Consider the following 23,047-nt stretch of genomic DNA (forward strand, 5'->3'; position numbering starts at 1 on the left):
ATCATGGACAACTGTGTGCATTTATGCAAACTCTGCAAGCAGTCCTTTATAATCAATCAAGACAGGACGATAAAAAGTTGATCAAAACAATGGGGAACATAAAATGCAAAGGATTTCCCTGACCGGGAATCGAACCCCGTTAGCGGCGGTTAGAGCGCCGAAACCTAACCACTAGACAATCAGGAACAGCTGTGTGCATTTTTTTAAAAGATTGCAAGCAGTCATTCATAATCAATAAATACAGGGTGTTAAAAAGTTGATTAAAACAATGGGGAACCTAAAAAGGAAAGGATTTCCCTGACCAGGAATCGAACCCGCGACGCGGCGGTGAGAGCGCCGAATCCTAACCACTATTTAATCAGGGAGTATTCTGTGCATTTTTGTAAACATTGCAAGCAGTCCTTCATAATCAATAGAGAAAGTGCGTTAAAAAGTTGATATACCAATGGGGAATGTAGAAAGTAAAGGATTTCCCTGACCGGGAATCGAACACCGGCCGCGGCTGTGAAAGCGTCGAATCCTAACCACTAGACAATCAGGGACAGCTGTGTGCATTTTTTTAAAAAAATTGCAAGCAGTCATTCATAATCAATAAATAAAGGGCGTTAAAAGTTGATTAAAACAATGGGGAACGTAAAAAGGAAAGGATTTCCCTGACCGGGAATCGAACCCGGGCCGCGGCGGTGAGAGCGCCGAATCCTAACCACTAGACAATCAGGGACTATTCTGTGCATTTTTGTAAACTTTGCAAGCAGTCCTTCATAATCAATAAAGAAAGGGCGTTAAAAAGTTGATCAAAACAATGGGAAATGTAAAAAGGAATGGATTTCCCTGACCGGGAATCGAACCCGGGCCGCGGCGGTGAAAGCGCTGAATCCTAACCACTAGACAATCAGGGACAGCTGTGTGCATTTTTCAAAAAAAATTGCAAGCAGTCATTCATAATCAATAAATACAGGGCGTTAAAAAGTTGATCAAAACAATGGGAAACATAGAAAGGAAAGGATTTCGCTGACCGGGAATCGAACCCGGGCCGCGGCGGTGAAAGCGACGAATCCTAACCGCTACACAATCAGGGACAACTGTGTGCATTTATGCAAACATTGCAAGCAGTCCTTCATAATCAATAAAGACAGGGCGTTAAAAAGTTGATCAAAACAATGGGGAATGTAGAAAGGAAAGGATTTCCCTGACCGGGAATCGAACCCAGGACGCGGCGGTGAAAGCGTTGAATCCTAAGCACTATACAATCAGAGACAGGTGTGTGCATTTTTTAAAAAAATTGCAAGCAGTCATTCATAATCAATAAATACAGGGCGTTAAAAAGTTGATCAAAACAATGGGAAACATAGAAAGGAAAGGATTTCCCTGACCGGGAATCGAACCCCGTTCGCGGCGGTTAGAGCGCCTAATCCTAACCACTAGACAATCAGGGACGATTCTGTGCACTTTTGAAAACTTTGCAAGCAGTCATTCATAATCAATAAATACAGGGTGTTAAAAAGTTGATTAAAACAATGGGGAACGTAAAAACGACAGGATTTCCCTTACTAATTGAACCCGGGACGCGGGGGTGAGAGCGCCGAATCCTAACCACTAGACAATCAGGAACAGCTGTTTGCATTTTTTTTAAAAATTGCAAGCAGTCATTCATTATCAATAAATACAGGGTGTTAAAAAGTTGATCAAAACAATGGGAAATGTAAAAAGGAATGGATTTCCCTGACCGGGAATCGAACACCGGCCGCGGCTGTGAAAGCACCGAATCCTAACCACTAGACAATCAGGGACAGCCGTGTGCACTTTTTAAAAAAATTTGCAAGCAGTCATTCATAATCAATAAAGACAGGGCGTTAAAAAGTTGATCAAAACAATGGGGAACGTAAAAAGGAAAGGATTTCCCTGAACGGGAATCGAACCCGGGCCACGGAGGTGAGAGCGCCGAATTCTAACCACTAGACAATCAGGGACTATTCTGTGCATTTTTGTAAACTTTGCAAGCAGTCCTTCATAATCAATAAAGACAGGGCGTTAAAAAGTTGATCAAAACAATGGGGAACGTAGAAAGGAAAGGATTTCCCTGACCGGGAATTGAACCCGGGCCGCGGCGGTGAGAGCGCCAAATCCTCACCGCTAGACAATCAGGGACAGCTGTGTGCATTTGTCTGAAGTTTGCAAGCAGTCATTCATAATCATTAAATACAGGCCGTTAAAGAGTTGAAAGGATTTCCCTGACCGGGAATCGAACCCGGGCCGCGGCGGTGAAAGCACCAAATCCTAACCGCTAGACAATCGGTAATTTCCTCATCCTAAGTCATCATAAACGTACAATACAGAGAACCAGGTCGCTTACATGTGCTGTTAAAGGCTTACTAAAAAAATAAAATAAATAATAAGATGGTACCGCCATTGATGTCTACTAAAAGAAAAAGAAAATTAACTCACAATTAACTATTCATAAATGTACAAGAGCTTGTTTTCATCCAGTAATTACCTCTGATTAAAAAAGCAGTTTTATAATCAGATTTTCAAAAAAATCATTTATTTCTTTTTCTTTTTTTAAACTTGTTTTGAGAAAGTTATTTTTGGCAGTAGCCTTTTTTTTCTTTTTTAACTCGAAAACTGTTAGTATTTTGTTATTGTAAGATGATTAAAGCAATCCAACATTGAATGTGTCCACTGAGTTAATTCAGACGGCCCACATCTGGTTTGGAGAGATGTGTGAGGAAAGAGAGAATGAAATTGGTGGCTGAATCTGCTTGCTCAGCCCTCTCTTGGATTACCAGGCGCATGGCTGCAGTCAGCAAGGTCTGCTCACCCTGAGGGCAGTGATGAGACCTGACAGTGATCTGACCAACAATATCTTTCCACAGAGCAGCACGGCAGGGCACACGGCTCTACACACGGTGATGGGATTGTACACGCTTAAAATCACAAATACGTTTGGTAACAATTACTCCCACACCCAGGGGCCAGTGGTTTGAACATTATGGCACTAATGTGATTGGTACACAACATGCTTCAGGCAAGGAACTCTGGTCCTGAATAGCAGACATTTATGTGGTCTAGTGGCTCCTTTTATTCCTTGAAGTTTTATGGCATTGTTTTTTTTTGTTATTTTTGTAAAACATAACATTTTTATTTACCAAATTAAACTTGGAGTTGAACGTAGAATGTCCACATAGGTTACCTTTGTTTGAGCTTCTTTTTTAAATGACGCTAAAAGTTGGACGAAGTCCCCACCGTCTGTGAAAGCAAAGTGGTGCTGATTTCACATGTTGCCAAATCTTATGATTTGTTTCGAGGAATTCTATTACAGACGATTAGACAGTTATCTTCTCCCCTCAGTGAAAAAGACTGCGCATGTCTTGGAGCATTGCGTGCGAGTGAAAAGGAGACGCGATGGATGACAATAAACGCACGTAATCAGTAAGTCACATTATTGCTTGAATTTTACAGAGTCACGTTAAGTCCCTGAACCTCACATTTTACTGAAAAAAAAAGCTGTGCAACTTGGATGTAAGGAGTAACGCGACAGTTTTGTGGAAATGCAGTCAAGTAGAAAGTACAGATACTTAATGTCAAATGTAGTGCAGTAAAATTCAAAAGTATCCATGATTAAAGTAAAGTACAAATACATAAAAATTTACTTAAGTATAACTAATTGCATCTTAGCAATATTTATTTTACATTCCTAAAGGTTCTCAGTCCATATTTCAGATAAATTGGTATAAGTAAAATTTTGATTTATATAAATTCCTATTTTTTATCTAATCCTATTGTGTCTCTGTTCTAGCCCTGACCGACATAACAAGATGTGAACCATGACTGAACGAAATAGATCCTGAAGACAGGTGGCTGAAACTGAAATAATAAATAAGAAAAGAATCTGCATAGAATGTGATTTCACCACAAATTTTAGGATCAGTGCTACAAGCAGAAATTGTAATCATCAGTTTCCAGTATTCTCAAAAGGACTTGACTCTCATGTTTAGGTTTTGTGATGGAAAAGATTACAATTAGGTCACATCTGCTAGTCATGTCATATGAAATGATTGTGAACGCTCACCAAAAGAACTATTTGGGTTACATGATCGAGGTTGGAAGGTTGTTTCCCACAGCTGCATGGAACCAGACATTCTTTTCCCTTGTTTTTAATTTTTTATCATTGTATAAAACTTGCATGTTGTCTCTGCCTAGCAGAGCTTGAATCCAGACTGGCTTGATTATTGATTTTTTTTATTTCATTCATGAATTGTGCACAATTTATGAATAAAACCGATTGAGTGATCTTACATGAAGAGCGCTTGGAAATAGTGTTTTCCCACAAAAATCCCAGTCTGAAAACCAAACAGCTGTGACTTTAGGGAAGCGTATATCATCCCATAAAGCTCTCAATATGGCCAATGCAAAGCTGTTCACTCTATTTGTAAATTAAGGTTTACTCTTTACAGAGTTTGGAGACTTTTGTTTTGAGGTGGAGATGCGTTCTCTGTAATTATCTGCACAGCTCAAGAATTGTGAATCCTTGAGCGAACAGCATGATCAGAAGTGATGTCTGGTTAGACGGGGAATATGTATATATTTTTCAAGCTAATCCAAAGACCACAGCATCTTGATTTCAGGGTCACCTTATGTTTTTTTTTTCTCTTTATTTTATTTAATAATGATAACTTATTTTCCACAGATTCCTTCATTCAAAACAGTCTAACTCTGCCAATCCATATCCAGCACACACAGGGTTGGGATTCTGCCAACTGGTTTGGAATGATCTTGACTCATACATATATGAATAAAATTACTGCTATTTATTTAAAGAAGACCGTCTTTGCTGATATAACCATATAATAAGCTACCGTATTTCTCTCAGATGTATTTGTAAGAGGTTGTTGTAATAAAAACATAAAATGAATTATTGATGAAGTAACTAAAACAGCAAATATGAAGTCTTTTTCCTATAACTTCTATTTGCCACTTCCTGGCTGCTGCAGCAACTCAGTAAAGCTGGGTGTGGAGCATATTATAGATTCTTTGGGTTAAATTACTTCCTCTGCAGTTCTGGACAACTTGATCAAACTCTTGAATGTTCTAAAGTAAACACCTTTTTAACGCACACACACACAGAGCACTGTGATAATGCTTCTGGCATCACTTGGCATTAATCACATTCTAGGCTGAATGGATAGATTATGAAAACACACTCCCCTCACATACATTGAGACAGATTCAATTGATTGATGAAACCCACGAAGGCTAGAACGCTTTCAAACATCACGATAGGGAGGAGTGCAGGGCTCTGCATGCTACAGAAAGGGCAAGTGAGACAAATGTTATCCAAGAGTGATTTAAACACAGACACATTTATATTTCAGGTTTAGGACTTGGTACTTACTTCCATAGACTTCAGTAACTTAATATGTGCCTACCGCGACCATTTAAACAACTATATTGCCAGGATGTTTCTACCTTTAATCTCAGCCTAAACTTAATTCATACATCTAGTCCAGAGGAATTAAACTGATGTTAATTTTTTCATATAAAAAATCTCAATGTTCTTAATGAATTGATAAAACCCATTTAGGTTTTATACATATCAATAAATACCTGTTTCAGCATTCAATACGTGCTTTTTCAAATAACAAAATTTCTTTTGTGTGGAAAGGAGAGAGGAGGTGGCCGAGTGGTTAAAGTAATGGACTACTAATCTATTCTGCTACGCACGCATGGGTTCAGATCCCATCCTTGTTGTAAATGTTACATTGGGATATAGCATGTTCTCAAATTGACATATCCTTTGTTCTCTGCACAAGGCGTCTTCTTTGGTTAGTTTAAAGAAGATGATTCAGGATGTTCATTTTTCATCAAGGCAGCATTGATTGTTCTTTTAATTCTCTCAAGAACGTTATCATGACAAGAAAAGAGCAATTCAACCAAATTCCATGAAATACATTTGGCAACTGGCTCATGAGTATAGACTCTTGACTTGAATACTTCACGAGATGCTGAATCTTCATTGATGGGACACAAAACAGAGAGAGAAGTGTAGAGAAGGCTGCTTGGACAATGTCGGCACTGATTCTGCGACTTCTCGAGTGCAAAGCAAGCGCTCTTCTACTTGAATCTGCACATGGTTACATAATAAAGGATCAGAAGATCTAAGGATTTTCACATGGTTCATTCAAGGGAACGTTATAAACCCGAGTCCCATTCTCCAGGACATTATGGTACTGACAATATACTCAATCTTAAGAGAAAAGACGAAGTCACAGAGAAAGACACCCTGGAGAATGCGGGCATCGATCCCGCTACCTCTCACATGCTAAGCGAGCGCTCTACCACTTGAGCTAATTCCCCACATGTTCACATAGAAAAGTGCCAGGAAACTCAGGATTTTAACAAGGGTTTGTTCCAACGTCATCTAAGGACTTATGTGCAAAGCTCAATCATCTCCCCAACACTTTGTGTGGAAATGAAGGACGAGGTGGCCGAGTGGTTAAGGCGATGGACTGCTAATCCATTGTGCTGAGCACGCATGGGTTCAAATCCCATCCTCGTCGTGTATGATGATACATCGCGAAGCAATTTTTTCTCGGTACAAGGTGTCTTCTTTGGATAGTTCAAAGATCATTCAGATTGTTCACTTTACATCAAGGGAGTATTGATTGTACTTTTAATTCTCTCGAGACCTGTTATCATGACAAGAAAAGAGCAATTATACCAAATCCCATAACATCGGATTTGGAAACTGGCTCATGAGTATAGACTCTTGAGGCATACTCGAATACTTCACCAGAGACTGAATCTTCATGGATGGGACACATAAAAGACAGAGAAGTATAGAGGTGTCCGCTTAGAGAATGTGGGCATCATTCCTGCTGCTTCTCGCATGCAAAGTTAGTGCATTAGCTCTTGAATACCCACACGCTTACAAGAAAAGGGATCAGAAGATCTCCGGATCTGCAGACAGTTTCATTCAAGAGACCATGAAAAGAGATTGTTGTCAGCAATTATCCAATTCTACAAGATATTGTGGTACTTGACACGAAACTCGAACTCGACTTAGCAGCAAAGATAATGACATTCTGGAGAATGTGGGCATCGATCCCACTACCTCTCACATGCAAAGCGAGCGCTCTACCACTTGAGCTAATTCCCCGTATGCAAATGAGAAAAAGGATCAGAAAATCTCCGGACTGTCAGTAGGTTTCATCCAAGTGAACTTGGGAGATCATATGGGCTCTAATTGACCTATGCTTAGATTTGTGTGTTTGGGGTCTTCTTTGGATAGTTCAAAGAAGATCACTCAGAATGTTTACTTTTCATCAAGGTGATATTGCCTTTTCTTTTAATTCTCTCGAGAACTGCTATATTGAGTAGAAAAGAGCAATTCAACCAAATTCCACTAAATCCATTTTGGCAACTGGGTCATGAGTATGGACTCTTGACTTGAATACTTCACGAGATGCTGAATCTTCATTGATGGGACACAAAACAGAGAGAGAAGTGTAGAGAAGGCTGCTTGGACAATGCGGGCACTGATTCTGCGACTTCTCGAGTGCAAAGCAAGCGCTCTTCTACTTGAATGTGCACATGGTTACATGATAAAGGATCAGAAGATCTACGGATTTTCACATGGTTTCATTCAAGGGAACGTTGTAAACCCGTGTCCCATTCTCCAGGACATTATGGTACTGACAATATACTCAATCTTAAGAGAAAAGACGAAGTCACAGAGAAAGACACCCTGGAGAATGCGGGCATCGATCCCGCTACCTCTCACATGCTAAGCGAGTGCTCTACCACTTGAGCTAATTCCCCACACGTTCACATAGAAAAGTGCCAGGAAACTCAGGATTTTAACAAGGGTTTGTTCCAACGTCATCTAAGGACTTATGTGCAAAGCTCAATCATCTCCCCAACACTTTGTGTGGAAATGAAGGACGAGGTGGCCGAGTGGTTAAGGCGATGGACTGCTAATCCATTGTGCTGAGCACGCATGGGTTCAAATCCCATCCTCATTGTGTATGATGATACATCGCGAAGCAATTTTTTCTCGGTACGAGGTGTCTTCTTTGGATAGTTAAAAGATCATTCAGATTGTTCACTTTACATCAAGGGAGTATTGATTGTACTTTTAATTCTCTCGAGACCTGTTATCATGACAAGAAAAGAGCAATTATACCAAATCCCATAACATCGGATTTGGAAACTGGCTCATGAGTATAGACTCTTGAGGCATACTCGAATACTTCACCAGAGACTGAATCTTCATGGATGGGACACATAAAAGACAGAGAAGTATAGAGGTGTCCGCTTAGAGAATGTGGGCATCATTCCTGCTGCTTCTCGCATGCAAAGTTAGTGCATTAGCTCTTGAATACCCACACGCTTACAAGAAAAGGGATCAGAAGATCTCCGGATCTGCAGACAGTTTCATTCAAGACCATGAAAAGAGATTGTTTTCAGCAATTATCCAATTCTACAAGATATTGTGGTACTTGACACGAAACTCGAACTCGACTTAGCAGCAAAGATAATGACATTCTGGAGAATGTGGGCATCGAACCCACTACCTCTCACATGCAAAGCGAGCGCTCTACCACTTGAGCTAATTCCCCATATGCAAATGAGAAAAAGGATCAGAAAATCTCCGGACTGTCAGTAGGTTTCATCCAAGTGAACTTGGGAGATCATATGGGCTCTAATTGACCTATGCTTAGATTTGTGTGTTTGGGGTCTTCTTTGGATAGTTCAAAGAAGATCACTCAGAATGTTTACTTTTCATCAAGGTGATATTGCCTTTTCTTTTAATTCTCTCGAGAACTGCTATATTGAGTAGAAAAGAGCAATTCAACCAAATTCCACTAAATCCATTTTGGCAACTGGGTCATGAGTATGAACTCTTGACTTGAATACTTCAAGAGATGCTGAATCTTCATTGATGGGACACAAAACAGAGAGAGAAGTGTAGAGAAGGATGCTTGGACAATGCGGGCACTGATTCTGCGACTTCTCGAGTGCAAAGCAAGCGCTCTTCTACTTGAATCTGCACATGGTTACATGAGAAAGGATCAGAAGATCTAAGGATTTTCACATGGTTTCATTCAAGGGAACGTTGTAAACCCGTGTCCCATTCTCCAGGACATTGTGGTACTGACAATATACTCGATCTTAAGAGAAAAGACGAAGTCGCCCAGAAAGACATCCTGGAGAATGCGGGCATCGATCCCGCTACCTCTCACATGCTAAGCGAGCGCTCTACCACTTGAGCTAATTCCCCACACTTTCACATATAAAAGTGCCAGGAAACTCAGGATTTTAACAAGGGTTTGTTCCAACGTCATCTAAGGACTTATGTGCAAAGCTCAATCATCTCCCCAACACTTTGCGTGGAAATGAAGGACGAGGTGGCCGAGTGGTTAAGGCGATGGACTGCTAATCCATTGTGCTGAGCACGCATGGGTTCAAATCCCATCCTTGTCGTGTACGATACATCGGGAAGCAATTTGTTCTCGGTACAAGGTGTCTTCTTTGGATAGTTCAAAGATCATTCAAATTGTTCACTTTACATCAAGGGAGCATTGATTGCACTTTTAATTCTCTCGAGACCTGTTATCATGACAAGAAAAGAGCAATTATACCAAATCCCATAACATCGGATTTGGAAACTGGCTCATGAGTATAGACTCTTGACTTGAATACTTCACGAGATGCTGAATCTTCATTGATGGGACACAAAACAGAGAAGTGTAGAGAAGGCTGCTTGGACACTGCGGGCACTGATTCTGCGACTTCTCGAGTGCAAAGCAAGTGCTCTTCTACTTGAATGTGCACATGGTTACATGATAAAGGATCAGAAGATCTACGGATTTTCACATGGTTTCATTCAAGGGAACGTTGTAAACCCGTGTCCCATTCTCCAGGACATTATGGTACTGACAATATACTCAATCTTAAGAGAAAAGACGAAGTCACAGAGAAAGACACCCTGGAGAATGCGGGCATCGATCCCGCTACCTCTCACATGCTAAGCGAGCGCTCTACCACTTGAGCTAATTCCCCACATGTTCACATAGAAAAGTGCCAGGAAACTCAGGATTTTAACAAGGGTTTGTTCCAACGTCATCTAAGGACTTATGTGCAAAGCTCAATCATCTCCCCAACACTTTGTGTGGAAATGAAGGACGAGGTGGCCGAGTGGTTAAGGCGATGGACTGCTAATCCATTGTGCTGAGCACGCATGGGTTCAAATCCCATCCTCGTCGTGTACGATACATCGGGAAGCAATTTATTCTCGGTGCAAGGTGTCTTCTTTGGATAGTTCAAAGATCATTCAAATTGTTCACTTTACATCAAGGGAGCATTGATTGTACTTTTAATTCTCTCGAGACCTGTTATCATGACAAGAAAAGAGCAATTATACCAAATCCCATAACATCGGATTTGGAAACTGGCTCATGAGTATAGACTCTTGAGGCATACTCGAATACTTCACCAGAGACTGAATCTTCATGGATGGGACACATAAAAGACAGAGAAGTATAGAGGTGTCCGCTTAGAGAATGTGGGCATCATTCCTGCTGCTTCTCGCATGCAAAGTTAGTGCATTAGCTCTTGAATACCCACACGCTTACAAGAAAAGGGATCAGAAGATCTCCGGATCTGCAGACAGTTTCATTCAAGAGACCATGAAAAGAGATTGTTGTCAGCAATTATCCAATTCTACAAGATATTGTGGTACTTGACACGAAACTCGAACTCGACTTAGCAGCAAAGATAATGACATTCTGGAGAATGTGGGCATCGATCCCACTACCTCTCACATGCAAAGCGAGCGCTCTACCACTTGAGCTAATTCCCCATATGCAAATGAGAAAAAGGATCAGAAAATCTCCGGACTGTCAGTAGGTTTCATCCAAGTGAACTTGGGAGATCATATGGGCTCTAATTGACCTATGCTTAGATTTGTGTGTTTGGGGTCTTCTTTGGATAGTTCAAAGAAGATCACTCAGAATGTTTACTTTTCATCAAGGTGATATTGCCTTTTCTTTTAATTCTCTCGAGAACTGCTATATTGAGTAGAAAAGAGCAATTCAACCAAATTCCACTAAATCCATTTTGGCAACTGGGTCATGAGTATGAACTCTTGACTTGAATACTTCAAGAGATGCTGAATCTTCATTGATGGGACACAAAACAGAGAGAGAAGTGTAGAGAAGGATGCTTGGACAATGCGGGCACTGATTCTGCGACTTCTCGAGTGCAAAGCAAGCGCTCTTCTACTTGAATGTGCACATGGTTACATGAGAAAGGATCAGAAGATCTACGGATTTTTCACATGGTTTCATTCAAGGGAACGTTGTAAACCCGTGTCCCATTCTCCAGGACATTGTGGTACTGACAATATACTCGATCTTAAGAGAAAAGACGATGTCTCCCAGAAAGACATCCTGGAGAATGCAGGCATCGATCCCGCTACCTCTCACATGCTAAGCGAGCGCTCTACCACTTGAGCTAATTCCCCACACTTTCACATATTAAAGTGCCAGGAAACTCAGGATTTTAACAAGGGTTTGTTCCAACGTCATCTAAGGACTTATGTGCAAAGCTCGATCATCTCCCCAACACTTTGCGTGTAAATGAAGGACGAGGTGGCCGAGTGGTTAAGGCGATGGACTGCTAATCCATTGTGCTGAGCACGCATGGGTTCAAATCCCATCCTCGTCGTGTACGATACATCGGGAAGCAATATGTTCTCGGTACAGGTGTCTTCTTTGGATAGTTCAAAGATTGTTCACTTTACATCAAGGGAGTATTGATTGTACTTTTAATTCTCTCAAGACCTGTTATCATGACAAGAAAAGAGCAATTATACCAAATCCCATAACATCGGATTTGGAAACTGGCTCATGAGTATAGACTCTTGACTTGAATACTTCATGAGATGCTGAATCTTCATTGATGGGACACAAAACAGAGAGAGAAGTGTAGAGAAGGCTGCTTGGACAATGCGGGCACTGATTCTGCGACTTCTCGAGTGCAAAGCAAGTGCTCTTCTACTTGAATGTGCACATGGTTACATGATAAAGGATCAGAAGATCTACGGATTTTCACATGGTTTCATTCAAGGGAACGTTGTAAACCCGTGTCCCATTCTCCAGGACATTATGGTACCGACAATATACTCAATCTTAAGAGAAAAGACGAAGTCACAGAGAAAGACACCCTGGAGAATGCGGGCATCGATCCCGCTACCTCTCACATGCTAAGCGAGCGCTCTACCACTTGAGCTAATTCCCCACATGTTCACATAGAAAAGTGCCAGGAAACTCAGGATTTTAACAAGGGTTTGTTCCAACGTCATCTAAGGACTTATGTGCAAAGCTCAATCATCTCCCCAACACTTTGTGTGGAAATGAAGGACGAGGTGGCCGAGTGGTTAAGGCGATGGACTGCTAATCCATTGTGCTGAGCACGCATGGGTTCAAATCCCATCCTCGTCGTGTATGATGATACATCGCGAAGCAATTTTTCTCGGTACGAGGTGTCTTCTTCGAATAGTTCAAAGATCATTCAGATTGTTCACTTTACATCAAGGGAGTATTGATTGTACTTTTAATTCTCTCGAGACCTGTTATCATGACAAGAAAAGAGCAATTATACCAAATCCCATAACATCGGATTTGGAAACTGGCTCATGAGTATAGACTCTTGAGGCATACTCGAATACTTCACCAGAGACTGAATCTTCATGGATGGGACACATAAAAGACAGAGAAGTATAGAGGTGTCCGCTTAGAGAATGTGGGCATCATTCCTGCTGCTTCTCGCATGCAAAGTTAGTGCATTAGCTCTTGAATACCCACACGCTTACAAGAAAAGGGATCAGAAGATCTCCGGATCTGCAGACAGTTTCATTCAAGAGACCATGAAAAGAGATTGTTGTCAGCAATTATCCAATTCTACAAGATATTGTGGTACTTGACACGAAACTCGAACTCGACTTAGCAGCAAAGATAATGACATTCTGGAGAATGTGGGCATCGATCCCGCTACCTCTCACATGCAAAGCGAGCGCTCTACCACTTGAGCTAATTCCCCATATGCAAATGAGAAAAATCTCCGGACTGTCAGTAGGTTTCATCCAAGTGAACTTGGGAAATCATATGGGCTCTAATTGACCTATGCTTAGATTTGTGTGTTTGGGTCTTCTTTGGATAGTTCAAAGAAGATCACTCAGAATGTTTACTTTTCATCAAGGTGATATTGCCTTTTCTTTTAATTCTCTCGAGAACTGCTATATTGAGTAGAAAAGAGCAATTCAACCAAATTCCACTAAATCCATTTTGGAAACTGGCTCATGAGTATAGACTCTTGACTTGAATACTTCACGAGATGCTGAATCTTCATTGATGGGACACAAAACAGAGAGAGAAGTGTAGAGAAGGCTGCTTGGACAATGCGGGCACTGATTCTGCGACTTCTCGAGTGCAAAGCAAGCGCTCTTCTACTTGAATCTGCACATGGTTACATGAGAAAGGATCAGAAGATCTACGGATTTTCACATGGTTTCATTCAAGGGAACGTTGTAAACCCGTGTCCCATTCTCCAGGACATTATGGTACTGACAATATACTCAATCTTAAGAGAAAAGACGAAGTCACAGAGAAAGACACCCTGGAGAATGCGGGCATCGATCCCGCTACCTCTCACATGCTAAGCGAGCGCTCTACCACTTGAGCTAATTCCCCACATGTTCACATAGAAAAGTGCCAGGAAACTCAGGATTTTAACAAGGGTTTGTTCCAACGTCATCTAAGGACTTATGTGCAAAGCTCAATCATCTCCCCAACACTTTGTGTGGAAATGAAGGACGAGGTGGCCGAGTGGTTAAGGCGATGGACTGCTAATCCATTGTGCTGAGCACGCATGGGTTCAAATCCCATCCTCGTCGTGTATGATGATACATCGCGAAGCAATTTTTTCTCGGTACGAGGTGTCTTCTTCGAATAGTTCAAAGATCATTCAGATTGTTCACTTTACATCAAGGGAGTATTGATTGTACTTTTAATTCTCTCGAGACCTGTTATCATGACAAGAAAAGAGCTTATACCAAATCCATAACATCGGATTTGGAAACTGGCTCATGAGTATAGACTCTTGAGGCATACTCGAATACTTCACCAGAGACTGAATCTTCATGGATGGGACACATAGAAGACAGAGAAGTATAGAGGTGTCCGCTTGGAGAATGTGGCATCATTCTCGCTCCTTCTCGCATGCAAAGTTAGTGCATTAGCTCTTGAATACCCACACGCTTACAAGAAAAGGGATCAGAAGATCTCCGGATCTGCAGACAGTTTCATTCAAGAGACCATGAAAAGAGATTGTTGTCAGCAATTATCCAATTCTACAAGATATTGTGGTACTTGACACGAAACTCGAACTCGACTTAGCAGCAAAGATAATGACATTCTGGAGAATGTGGGCATCGATCCCACTACCTCTCACATGCAAAGCGAGCGCTCTACCACTTGAGCTAATTCCCCATATGCAAATGAGAAAAAGGATCAGAAAATCTCCGGACTGTCAGTAGGTTTCATCCAAGTGAACTTGGGAGATCATATGGGCTCTAATTGACCTATGCTTAGATTTGTGTGTTTGGGGTCTTCTTTGGATAGTTCATAGAAGATCACTCAGAATGTTTACTTTTCATCAAGGTGATATTGCCTTTTCTTTTAATTCTCTCGAGAACTGCTATATTGAGTAGAAAAGAGCAATTCAACCAAATTCCACTAAATCCATTTTGGCAACTGGGTCATGAGTATGAACTCTTGACTTGAATACTTCAAGAGATGCTGAATCTTCATTGATGGGACACAAAACAGAGAGAGAAGTGTAGAGAAGGATGCTTGGACAATGCGGGCACTGATTCTGCGACTTCTCGAGTGCAAAGCAAGCGCTCTTCTACTTGAATGTGCACATGGTTACATGAGAAAGGATCAGAAGATCTACGGATTTTCACATGGTTTCATTCAAGGGAACGTTGTAAACCCGTGTCCCATTCTCCAGGACATTATGGTACTGACAATATACTCAATCTTAAGAGAAAGACAAAGTCGCCCAGAAAGACATCCTGGAGAATGCGGGCATCGATCCCGCTACCTCTCACATGCTAAGCGAGCGCTCTACCACTTGAGCTAATTCCCACACTTTCACATATTAAAGTGCCAGGAAACTCAGGATTTTAACAAGGTTTGTTCCAACGTCATCTAAGGACTTATGTGCAAAGCTCGATCATCTCCCCAACACTTTGCGTGTAAATGAAGGACGAGGTGGCCGAGTGGTTAAGGCGATGGACTGCTAATCCATTGTGCTGAGCACGCATGGGTTCAAATCCCATCCTCGTCGTGTACGATACATCGGGAAGCAATATGTTCTCGGTACAAGGTGTCTTCTTTGGATAGTTCAAAGATCATTCAGATTGTTCACTTTACATCAAGGGAGTATTGATTGTACTTTAATTCTCTCAAGACCTGTTATCATGACAAGAAAAGAGCAATTATACCAAATCCCATAACATCGGATTTGGAAACTGGCTCATGAGTATAGACTCTTGACTTGAATACTTCATGAGATGCTGAATCTTCATTGATGGGACACAAAACAGAGAGAGAAGTGTAGAGAAGGCTGCTTGGACAATGCGGGCACTGATTCTGCGACTTCTCGAGTGCAAAGCAAGTGCTCTTCTACTTGAATGTGCACATGGTTACATGATAAAGGATCAGAAGATCTACGGATTTTCACATGGTTTCATTCAAGGGAACGTTGTAAACCCGTGTCCCATTCTCCAGGACATTATGGTACCGACAATATACTCAATCTTAAGAGAAAGACGAAGTCACAGAGAAAGACACCCTGGAGAATGCGGGCATCGATCCCGCTACCTCTCACATGCTAAGCGAGCGCTCTACCACTTGAGCTAATTCCCCACATGTTCACATAGAAAAGTGCCAGGAAACTCAGGATTTTAACAAGGGTTTGTTCCAACGTCATCTAAGGACTTATGTGCAAAGCTCAATCATCTCCCCAACACTTTGTGTGGAAATGAAGGACGAGGTGGCCGAGTGGTTAAGGCGATGGACTGCTAATCCATTGTGCTGAGCACGCATGGGTTCAAATCCCATCCTCGTCGTGTATGATGATACATCGCGAAGCAATTTTTTCTCGGTACGAGGTGTCTTCTTTGGATAGTTCAAAGATCATTCAGATTGTTCACTTTACATCAAGGGAGTATTGATTGTACTTTTAATTCTCTCGAGACCTGTTATCATGACAAGAAAAGAGCAATTATACCAAATCCCATAACATCGGATTTGGAAACTGGCTCATGAGTATAGACTCTTGAGCATACTCGAATACTTCACCAGAGACTGAATCTTCATGGATGGGACACATAAAAGACAGAGAAGTATAGAGGTGTCCGCTTAGAGAATGTGGGCATCATTCCTGCTGCTTCTCGCATGCAAAGTTAGTGCATTAGCTCTTGAATAACCACACGCTTAAAAGAAAAGGGATGAGAAGATCTCCGGATCTGCAGACAGTTTCATTCAAGAGACATGAAAAGAGATTGTTTTCAGCAATTATCCAATTCTACAAGATATTGTGGTACTTGACACGAAACTCGAACTCGACTAGCAGCAAAGATAATGACATTCTGGAGAATGTGGGCATCGATCCCACTACCTCTCACATGCAAAGCGAGCGCTCTACCACTTGAGCTAATTCCCCATATGCAAATGAGAAAAATCTCCGGACTGTCAGTAGGTTTCATCCAAGTGAACTTGGGAGATCATATGGGCTCTAATTGACCTATGCTTAGATTTGTGTGTTTGGGGTCTTCTTTGGATAGTTCAAAGAAGATCACTCAGAATGTTTACTTTTCATCAAGGTGATATTGCCTTTTCTTTTAATTCTCTCGAGAACTGCTATATTGAGTAGAAAAGAGCATTCAACCAAATTCCACTAAATCCATTTTGGCAACTGGGTCATGAGTATGAACTCTTGACTTGAATACTTCAAGAGATGCTGAATCTTCATTGATGGGACACAAAACAGAGAGAGAAGTGTAGAGAAGGATGCTTGGACAATGCGGGCACTGATTCTGCGACTTCTCGAGTGCAAAGCAAGCGCTCTTCTACTTGAATGTGCACATGGTTACATGAGAAAGGATCAGAAGATCTACGGATTTTCACATGGTCATTCAAGGGAACGTTGTAAACCCGTGTCCCATTCTCCAGGACATTATGGTACTGACAATATACTCGATCTTAAGAGAAAAGACGAAGTCGCCCAGAAAGACATCCTGGAGAATGCGGGCATCGATCCCGCTACCTCTCACATGCTAAGCGAGCGCTCTACCACTTGAGCTAATTCCCCACACTTTCACATATTAAAGTGCCAGGAAACTCAGGATTTTAACAGGGTTTGTTCCAACGTCATCTAAGGACTTATGTGCAAAGCTCGATCATCTCCCCAACACTTTGCGTGTAAATGAAGGACGAGGTGGCCGAGTGGTTAAGGCGATGGACTGCTAATCCATTGTGCTGAGCACGCATGGGTTCAAATCCCATCCTCGTCGTGTACGATACATCGGAAGCAATATGTTCTCGGTACAAGGTGTCTTCTTTGGATAGTTCAAAGATTGTTCACTTTACATCAAGGGAGTATTGATTGTACTTTTAATTCTCTCAAGACCTGTTATCATGACAAGAAAAGAGCAATTATACCAAATCCCATAACATCGGATTTGGAAACTGGCTCATGAGTATAGACTCTTGACTTGAATACTTCATGAGATGCTGAATCTTCATTGATGGGACACAAAACAGAGAGAGAAGTGTAGAGAAGGCTGCTTGGACAATGCGGGCACTGATTCTGCGACTTCTCGAGTGCAAAGCAAGTGCTCTTCTACTTGAATGTGCACATGGTTACATGATAAAGGATCAGAAGATCTACGGATTTTCACATGGTTTCATTCAAGGAACGTTGTAAACCCGTGTCCCATTCTCCAGGACATTATGGTACGACAATATACTCAATCTTAAGAGAAAAGACGAAGTCACAGAGAAAGACACCCTGGAGAATGCGGGCATCGATCCCGCTACCTCTCACATGCTAAGCGAGCGCTCTACCACTTGAGCTAATTCCCCACATGTTCACATAGAAAAGTGCCAGGAAACTCAGGATTTTAACAAGGGTTTGTTCCAACGTCATCTAAGGACTTATGTGCAAAGCTCAATCATCTCCCCAACACTTTGTGTGGAAATGAAGGACGAGGTGGCCGAGTGGTTAAGGCGATGGACTGCTAATCCATTGTGCTGAGCACGCATGGGTTCAAATCCCATCCTCGTCGTGTATGATGATACATCGCGAAGCAATTTTTTCTCGGTACAAGGTGTCTTCTTTGGATAGTTCAAAGATCATTCAGATTGTTCACTTTACATCAAGGGAGTATTGATTGTACTTTTAATTCTCTCGAGACCTGTTATCATGACAAGAAAAGAGCAATTATACCAAATCCCATAACATCGGATTTGGAAACTGGCTCATGAGTATAGACTCTTGAGGCATACTCGAATACTTCACCAGAGACTGAATCTTCATGGATGGGACACATAAAAGACAGAGAAGTATAGAGGTGTCCGCTTAGAGAATGTGGGCATCATTCCTGCTGCTTCTCGCATGCAAAGTTAGTGCATTAGCTCTTGAATACCCACACGCTTACAAGAAAAGGGATCAGAAGATCTCCGGATCTGCAGACAGTTTCATTCAAGAGACCATGAAAAGAGATTGTTGTCAGCAATTATCCAATTCTACAAGATATTGTGGTACTTGACACGAAACTCGAACTCGACTTAGCAGCAAAGATAATGACATTCTGGAGAATGTGGGCATCGATCCCACTACCTCTCACATGCAAAGCGAGCGCTCTACCACTTGAGCTAATTCCCCATATGCAAATGAGAAAAATCTCCGGACTGTCAGTAGGTTTCATCCAAGTGAACTTGGGAATCATATGGGCTCTAATTGACCTATGCTTAGATTTGTGTGTTTGGGGTCTTCTTTGGATAGTTCAAAGAAGATCACTCAGAATGTTTACTTTTCATCAAGGTGATTGCCTTTTCTTTTAATTCTCTCGAGAACTGCTATATTGAGTAGAAAAGAGCAATTCAACCAAATTCCACTAAATCCATTTGGAAACTGGCTCATGAGTATAGACTCTTGACTTGAATACTTCACGAGATGCTGAATCTTCATTGATGGGACACAAAACAGAGAAGTGTAGAGAAGGCTGCTTGGACACTGCGGGCACTGATTCTGCGACTTCTCGAGTGCAAAGCAAGCGCTCTTCTACTTGAATGTGCACATGGTTACATGATAAAGGATCAGAAGATCTAAGGATTTTCACATGGTTTCATTCAAGGGAACGTTGTAAACCCGTGTCCCATTCTCCAGGACATTATGGTACTGACAATATACTCAATCTTAAGAGAAAGACGAAGTCACAGAGAAAGACACCCTGGAGATGCGGGCATCGATCCCGCTACCTCTCACATGCTAAGCGAGCGCTCTACCACTTGAGCTAATTCCCCACATGTTCACATAGAAAAGTGCCAGGAAACTCAGGATTTTAACAAGGGTTTGTTCCAACGTCATCTAAGGACTTATGTGCAAGCTCAATCATCTCCCCAACACTTTGTGTGGAAATGAAGGACGAGGTGGCCGAGTGGTTAAGGCGATGGACTGCTAATCCATTGTGCTGAGCACGCATGGGTTCAAATCCCATCCTCGTCGTGTATGATGATACATCGCGAAGCAATTTTTTCTCGGTACGAGGTGTCTTCTTCGAATAGTTCAAAGATCATTCAGATTGTTCACTTTACATCAAGGGAGTATTGATTGTACTTTTAATTCTCGAGACCTGTTATCATGACAAGAAAAGAGCAATTATACCAAATCCCATAACATCGGATTTGGAAACTGGCTCATGAGTATAGACTCTTGAGGCATACTCGAATACTTCACCAGAGACTGAATCTTCATGGATGGGACACATAAAAGACAGAGAAGTATAGAGGTGTCCGCTTAGAGAATGTGGGCATCATTCCTGCTGCTTCTCGCATGCAAAGTTAGTGCATTAGCTCTTGAATACCCACACGCTTACAAGAAAAGGGATCAGAAGATCTCCGGATCTGCAGACAGTTTCATTCAAGAGACCATGAAAAGAGATTGTTGTCAGCAATTATCCAATTCTACAAGATATTGTGGTACTTGACACGAAACTCGAACTCGACTTAGCAGCAAAGATAATGACATTCTGGAGAATGTGGGCATCGATCCCACTACCTCTCACATGCAAAGCGAGCGCTCTACCACTTGAGCTAATTCCCCATATGCAAATGAGAAAAAGGATCAGAAAATCTCCGGACTGTCAGTAGGTTTCATCCAAGTGAACTTGGGAAATCATATGGGCTCTAATTGACCTATGCTTAGATTTGTGTGTTTGGGTCTTCTTTGGATAGTTCAAAGAAGATCACTCAGAATGTTTACTTTTCATCAAGGTGATATTGCCTTTTCTTTTAATTCTCTCGAGAACTGCTATATTGAGTAGAAAAGAGCAATTCAACCCAAATTCCACTAAATCCATTTTGGCAACTGGGTCATGAGTATGAACTCTTGACTTGAATACTTCAAGAGATGCTGAATCTTCATGATGGGACACAAAACAGAGAGAAAGTGTAGAGAAGGATGCTTGGACAATGCGGGCACTGATTCTGCGACTTCTCGAGTGCAAAGCAAGCGCTCTTCTACTTGAATGTGCACATGGTTACATGAGAAAGGATCAGAAGATCTACGGATTTTCACATGGTTTCATTCAAGGGAACGTTGTAAACCCGTGTCCCATTCTCCAGGACATTATGGTACTGACAATATACTCAATCTTAAGAGAAAAGACAAAGTCGCCCAGAAAGACATCCTGGAGAATGCGGGCATCGATCCCGCTACCTCACATGCTAAGCGAGCGCTCTACCACTTGAGCTAATTCCCCACACTTTCACATATAAAAGTGCCAGGAAACTCAGGATTGTAACAAGGGTTTGTTCCAACGTCATCTAAGGACTTATGTGCAAAGCTCAATCATCTCCCCAACACTTTGTGTGGAAATGAAGGACGAGGTGGCCGAGTGGTTAAGGCGATGGACTGCTAATCCATTGTGCTGAGCACGCATGGGTTCAAATCCCATCCTCGTCGTATGATGATACATCGCGAAGCAATTTTTTCTCGGTACGAGGTGTCTTCTTCGAATAGTTCAAAGATCATTCAGATTGTTCACTTTACATCAAGGAGTATTGATTGTACTTTTAATTCTCTCGAGACCTGTTATCATGACAAGAAAAGAGCAATTATACCAAATCCCATAACATCGGATTTGGAAACTGGCTCATGAGTATAGACTCTTGAGGCATACTCGAATACTTCACCAGAGACTGAATCTCATGGATGGGACACATAGAAGACAGAGAAGTATAGAGGTGTCCGCTTAGAGAATGTGGGCATCATTCCTGCTGCTTCTCGCATGCAAAGTTAGTGCATTAGCTCTTGAATACCCACACGCTTACAAGAAAAGGGATCAGAAGATCTCCGGATCTGCAGACAGTTTCATTCAAGAGACCATGAAAAGAGATTGTTGTCAGCAATTATCCAATTCTACAAGATATTGTGGTACTTGACACGAAACTCGAACTCGACTTAGCAAAGATAATGACATTCTGGAGAATGTGGGCATCGATCCCACTACCTCTCACATGCAAAGCGAGCGCTACCACTTGAGCTAATTCCCCATATGCAAATGAGAAAAAGGATCAGAAAATCTCCGGACTGTCAGTAGGTTTCATCCAAGTGAACTTGGGAAATCATATGGGCTCTAATTGACCTATGCTTAGATTTGTGTGTTGGGGTCTTCTTTGGATAGTTCAAAGAAGATCACTCAGAATGTTTACTTTTCATCAAGGTGATATTGCCTTTTCTTTTAATTCTCTCGAGAACTGCTATATTGAGTAGAAAAGAGCAATTCAACCAAATTCCACTAAATCCATTTTGGCAACTGGGTCATGAGTATGAACTCTTGACTTGAATACTTCAAGAGATGCTGAATCTTCATTGATGGGACACAAAACAGAGAGAGAAGTGTAGAGAAGGATGCTTGGACAATGCGGGCACTGATTCTGCGACTTCTCGAGTGCAAAGCAAGCGCTCTTCTACTTGAATGTGCACATGGTTACATGAGAAAGGATCAGAAGATCTACGGATTTTCACATGGTTTCATTCAAGGGAACGTTGTAAACCCGTGTCCCATTCTCCAGGACATTATGGTACTGACAATATACTCAATCTTAAGAAAAGACAAAGTCGCCCAGAAAGACATCCTGGAGAATGCGGGCATCGATCCCGCTACCTCTCACATGCTAAGCGAGCGCTCTACCACTTGAGCTAATTCCCCACACTTTCACATATTAAAGTGCCAGGAAACTCAGGATTTTAACAAGGGTTTGTTCCAACGTCATCTAAGGACTTATGTGCAAAGCTCGATCATCTCCCCAACACTTTGCGTGTAAATGAAGGACGAGGTGGCCGAGTGGTTCAGGCGATGGACTGCTAATCCATTGTGCTGAGCACGCATGGGTTCAAAGCCCATCCTCGTCGTGTACGATACATCGGGAAGCAATTGTTCTCGGTACAAGGTGTCTTCTTTGGATAGTTCAAAGATTGTTCACTTTACATCAAGGGAGTATTGATTGTACTTTTAATTCTCTCAAGACCTGTTATCATGACAAGAAAAGAGCAATTATACCAAATCCCATAACATCGGATTTGGAAACTGGCTCATGAGTATAGACTCTTGACTTGAATACTTCATGAGATGCTGAATCTTCATTGATGGGACACAAAACAGAGAGAGAAGTGTAGAGAAGGCTGCTTGGAC

At 41.7% G+C, this 23,047-nt stretch overlaps 33 non-coding genes across 33 annotated transcripts; 14 read left to right on the forward strand and 19 right to left on the reverse strand.

Annotated features, from left to right (window-relative positions):
• Nucleotides 1-649: 649 nt before the first annotated feature.
• Nucleotides 650-721, reverse strand: trnae-cuc (transfer RNA glutamic acid (anticodon CUC)). Its single transcript has one exon. It is a non-coding gene; the product is annotated as a tRNA-Glu (tRNA).
• Nucleotides 722-827: 106 nt separating this feature from the next.
• trnae-uuc (transfer RNA glutamic acid (anticodon UUC)) lies at nucleotides 828-899 on the reverse strand. The gene has a single exon. It is a non-coding gene; the product is annotated as a tRNA-Glu (tRNA).
• A 1,177-nt stretch (nucleotides 900-2,076) lies between these two features.
• Nucleotides 2,077-2,148, reverse strand: trnae-cuc (transfer RNA glutamic acid (anticodon CUC)). Its single transcript has one exon. It is a non-coding gene; the product is annotated as a tRNA-Glu (tRNA).
• Nucleotides 2,149-6,281: 4,133 nt separating this feature from the next.
• On the reverse strand, nucleotides 6,282-6,354 carry trnaa-agc (transfer RNA alanine (anticodon AGC)). Its single transcript has one exon. It is a non-coding gene; the product is annotated as a tRNA-Ala (tRNA).
• Nucleotides 6,355-6,475: 121 nt separating this feature from the next.
• Nucleotides 6,476-6,557, forward strand: trnas-gcu (transfer RNA serine (anticodon GCU)). Its single transcript has one exon. It is a non-coding gene; the product is annotated as a tRNA-Ser (tRNA).
• Nucleotides 6,558-7,083: 526 nt separating this feature from the next.
• On the reverse strand, nucleotides 7,084-7,156 carry trnaa-ugc (transfer RNA alanine (anticodon UGC)). Its single transcript has one exon. It is a non-coding gene; the product is annotated as a tRNA-Ala (tRNA).
• Nucleotides 7,157-7,939: 783 nt separating this feature from the next.
• On the forward strand, nucleotides 7,940-8,021 carry trnas-gcu (transfer RNA serine (anticodon GCU)). The gene has a single exon. It is a non-coding gene; the product is annotated as a tRNA-Ser (tRNA).
• A 524-nt stretch (nucleotides 8,022-8,545) lies between these two features.
• trnaa-ugc (transfer RNA alanine (anticodon UGC)) lies at nucleotides 8,546-8,618 on the reverse strand. The gene has a single exon. It is a non-coding gene; the product is annotated as a tRNA-Ala (tRNA).
• A 589-nt stretch (nucleotides 8,619-9,207) lies between these two features.
• Nucleotides 9,208-9,280, reverse strand: trnaa-agc (transfer RNA alanine (anticodon AGC)). Its single transcript has one exon. It is a non-coding gene; the product is annotated as a tRNA-Ala (tRNA).
• A 121-nt stretch (nucleotides 9,281-9,401) lies between these two features.
• trnas-gcu (transfer RNA serine (anticodon GCU)) lies at nucleotides 9,402-9,483 on the forward strand. The gene has a single exon. It is a non-coding gene; the product is annotated as a tRNA-Ser (tRNA).
• A 506-nt stretch (nucleotides 9,484-9,989) lies between these two features.
• Nucleotides 9,990-10,062, reverse strand: trnaa-agc (transfer RNA alanine (anticodon AGC)). The gene has a single exon. It is a non-coding gene; the product is annotated as a tRNA-Ala (tRNA).
• A 121-nt stretch (nucleotides 10,063-10,183) lies between these two features.
• Nucleotides 10,184-10,265, forward strand: trnas-gcu (transfer RNA serine (anticodon GCU)). Its single transcript has one exon. It is a non-coding gene; the product is annotated as a tRNA-Ser (tRNA).
• A 523-nt stretch (nucleotides 10,266-10,788) lies between these two features.
• On the reverse strand, nucleotides 10,789-10,861 carry trnaa-ugc (transfer RNA alanine (anticodon UGC)). Its single transcript has one exon. It is a non-coding gene; the product is annotated as a tRNA-Ala (tRNA).
• Nucleotides 10,862-11,645: 784 nt separating this feature from the next.
• On the forward strand, nucleotides 11,646-11,727 carry trnas-gcu (transfer RNA serine (anticodon GCU)). Its single transcript has one exon. It is a non-coding gene; the product is annotated as a tRNA-Ser (tRNA).
• A 500-nt stretch (nucleotides 11,728-12,227) lies between these two features.
• Nucleotides 12,228-12,300, reverse strand: trnaa-agc (transfer RNA alanine (anticodon AGC)). Its single transcript has one exon. It is a non-coding gene; the product is annotated as a tRNA-Ala (tRNA).
• A 121-nt stretch (nucleotides 12,301-12,421) lies between these two features.
• On the forward strand, nucleotides 12,422-12,503 carry trnas-gcu (transfer RNA serine (anticodon GCU)). Its single transcript has one exon. It is a non-coding gene; the product is annotated as a tRNA-Ser (tRNA).
• Nucleotides 12,504-13,678: 1,175 nt separating this feature from the next.
• trnaa-agc (transfer RNA alanine (anticodon AGC)) lies at nucleotides 13,679-13,751 on the reverse strand. The gene has a single exon. It is a non-coding gene; the product is annotated as a tRNA-Ala (tRNA).
• Nucleotides 13,752-13,872: 121 nt separating this feature from the next.
• trnas-gcu (transfer RNA serine (anticodon GCU)) lies at nucleotides 13,873-13,954 on the forward strand. The gene has a single exon. It is a non-coding gene; the product is annotated as a tRNA-Ser (tRNA).
• Nucleotides 13,955-14,476: 522 nt separating this feature from the next.
• Nucleotides 14,477-14,549, reverse strand: trnaa-ugc (transfer RNA alanine (anticodon UGC)). Its single transcript has one exon. It is a non-coding gene; the product is annotated as a tRNA-Ala (tRNA).
• Nucleotides 14,550-15,329: 780 nt separating this feature from the next.
• trnas-gcu (transfer RNA serine (anticodon GCU)) lies at nucleotides 15,330-15,411 on the forward strand. The gene has a single exon. It is a non-coding gene; the product is annotated as a tRNA-Ser (tRNA).
• Nucleotides 15,412-15,919: 508 nt separating this feature from the next.
• Nucleotides 15,920-15,992, reverse strand: trnaa-agc (transfer RNA alanine (anticodon AGC)). Its single transcript has one exon. It is a non-coding gene; the product is annotated as a tRNA-Ala (tRNA).
• A 121-nt stretch (nucleotides 15,993-16,113) lies between these two features.
• Nucleotides 16,114-16,195, forward strand: trnas-gcu (transfer RNA serine (anticodon GCU)). Its single transcript has one exon. It is a non-coding gene; the product is annotated as a tRNA-Ser (tRNA).
• A 523-nt stretch (nucleotides 16,196-16,718) lies between these two features.
• trnaa-ugc (transfer RNA alanine (anticodon UGC)) lies at nucleotides 16,719-16,791 on the reverse strand. The gene has a single exon. It is a non-coding gene; the product is annotated as a tRNA-Ala (tRNA).
• Nucleotides 16,792-17,366: 575 nt separating this feature from the next.
• Nucleotides 17,367-17,439, reverse strand: trnaa-agc (transfer RNA alanine (anticodon AGC)). Its single transcript has one exon. It is a non-coding gene; the product is annotated as a tRNA-Ala (tRNA).
• A 120-nt stretch (nucleotides 17,440-17,559) lies between these two features.
• On the forward strand, nucleotides 17,560-17,641 carry trnas-gcu (transfer RNA serine (anticodon GCU)). The gene has a single exon. It is a non-coding gene; the product is annotated as a tRNA-Ser (tRNA).
• Nucleotides 17,642-18,139: 498 nt separating this feature from the next.
• On the reverse strand, nucleotides 18,140-18,212 carry trnaa-agc (transfer RNA alanine (anticodon AGC)). Its single transcript has one exon. It is a non-coding gene; the product is annotated as a tRNA-Ala (tRNA).
• Nucleotides 18,213-18,333: 121 nt separating this feature from the next.
• trnas-gcu (transfer RNA serine (anticodon GCU)) lies at nucleotides 18,334-18,415 on the forward strand. The gene has a single exon. It is a non-coding gene; the product is annotated as a tRNA-Ser (tRNA).
• Nucleotides 18,416-18,941: 526 nt separating this feature from the next.
• trnaa-ugc (transfer RNA alanine (anticodon UGC)) lies at nucleotides 18,942-19,014 on the reverse strand. The gene has a single exon. It is a non-coding gene; the product is annotated as a tRNA-Ala (tRNA).
• Nucleotides 19,015-19,775: 761 nt separating this feature from the next.
• Nucleotides 19,776-19,857, forward strand: trnas-gcu (transfer RNA serine (anticodon GCU)). Its single transcript has one exon. It is a non-coding gene; the product is annotated as a tRNA-Ser (tRNA).
• A 524-nt stretch (nucleotides 19,858-20,381) lies between these two features.
• Nucleotides 20,382-20,454, reverse strand: trnaa-ugc (transfer RNA alanine (anticodon UGC)). The gene has a single exon. It is a non-coding gene; the product is annotated as a tRNA-Ala (tRNA).
• A 779-nt stretch (nucleotides 20,455-21,233) lies between these two features.
• trnas-gcu (transfer RNA serine (anticodon GCU)) lies at nucleotides 21,234-21,315 on the forward strand. Its single transcript has one exon. It is a non-coding gene; the product is annotated as a tRNA-Ser (tRNA).
• Nucleotides 21,316-22,491: 1,176 nt separating this feature from the next.
• trnaa-agc (transfer RNA alanine (anticodon AGC)) lies at nucleotides 22,492-22,564 on the reverse strand. The gene has a single exon. It is a non-coding gene; the product is annotated as a tRNA-Ala (tRNA).
• Nucleotides 22,565-22,685: 121 nt separating this feature from the next.
• On the forward strand, nucleotides 22,686-22,767 carry trnas-gcu (transfer RNA serine (anticodon GCU)). The gene has a single exon. It is a non-coding gene; the product is annotated as a tRNA-Ser (tRNA).
• The last annotated feature ends 280 nt before the right edge of the window (nucleotides 22,768-23,047 follow it).

The sequence above is a fragment of the Poeciliopsis prolifica genome, unplaced genomic scaffold (assembly GCF_027474105.1).
Source record: "Poeciliopsis prolifica strain line A6 unplaced genomic scaffold, Auburn_PproV2 SCAFFOLD098, whole genome shotgun sequence".
Taxonomy (NCBI): domain Eukaryota; kingdom Metazoa; phylum Chordata; class Actinopteri; order Cyprinodontiformes; family Poeciliidae; genus Poeciliopsis; species Poeciliopsis prolifica.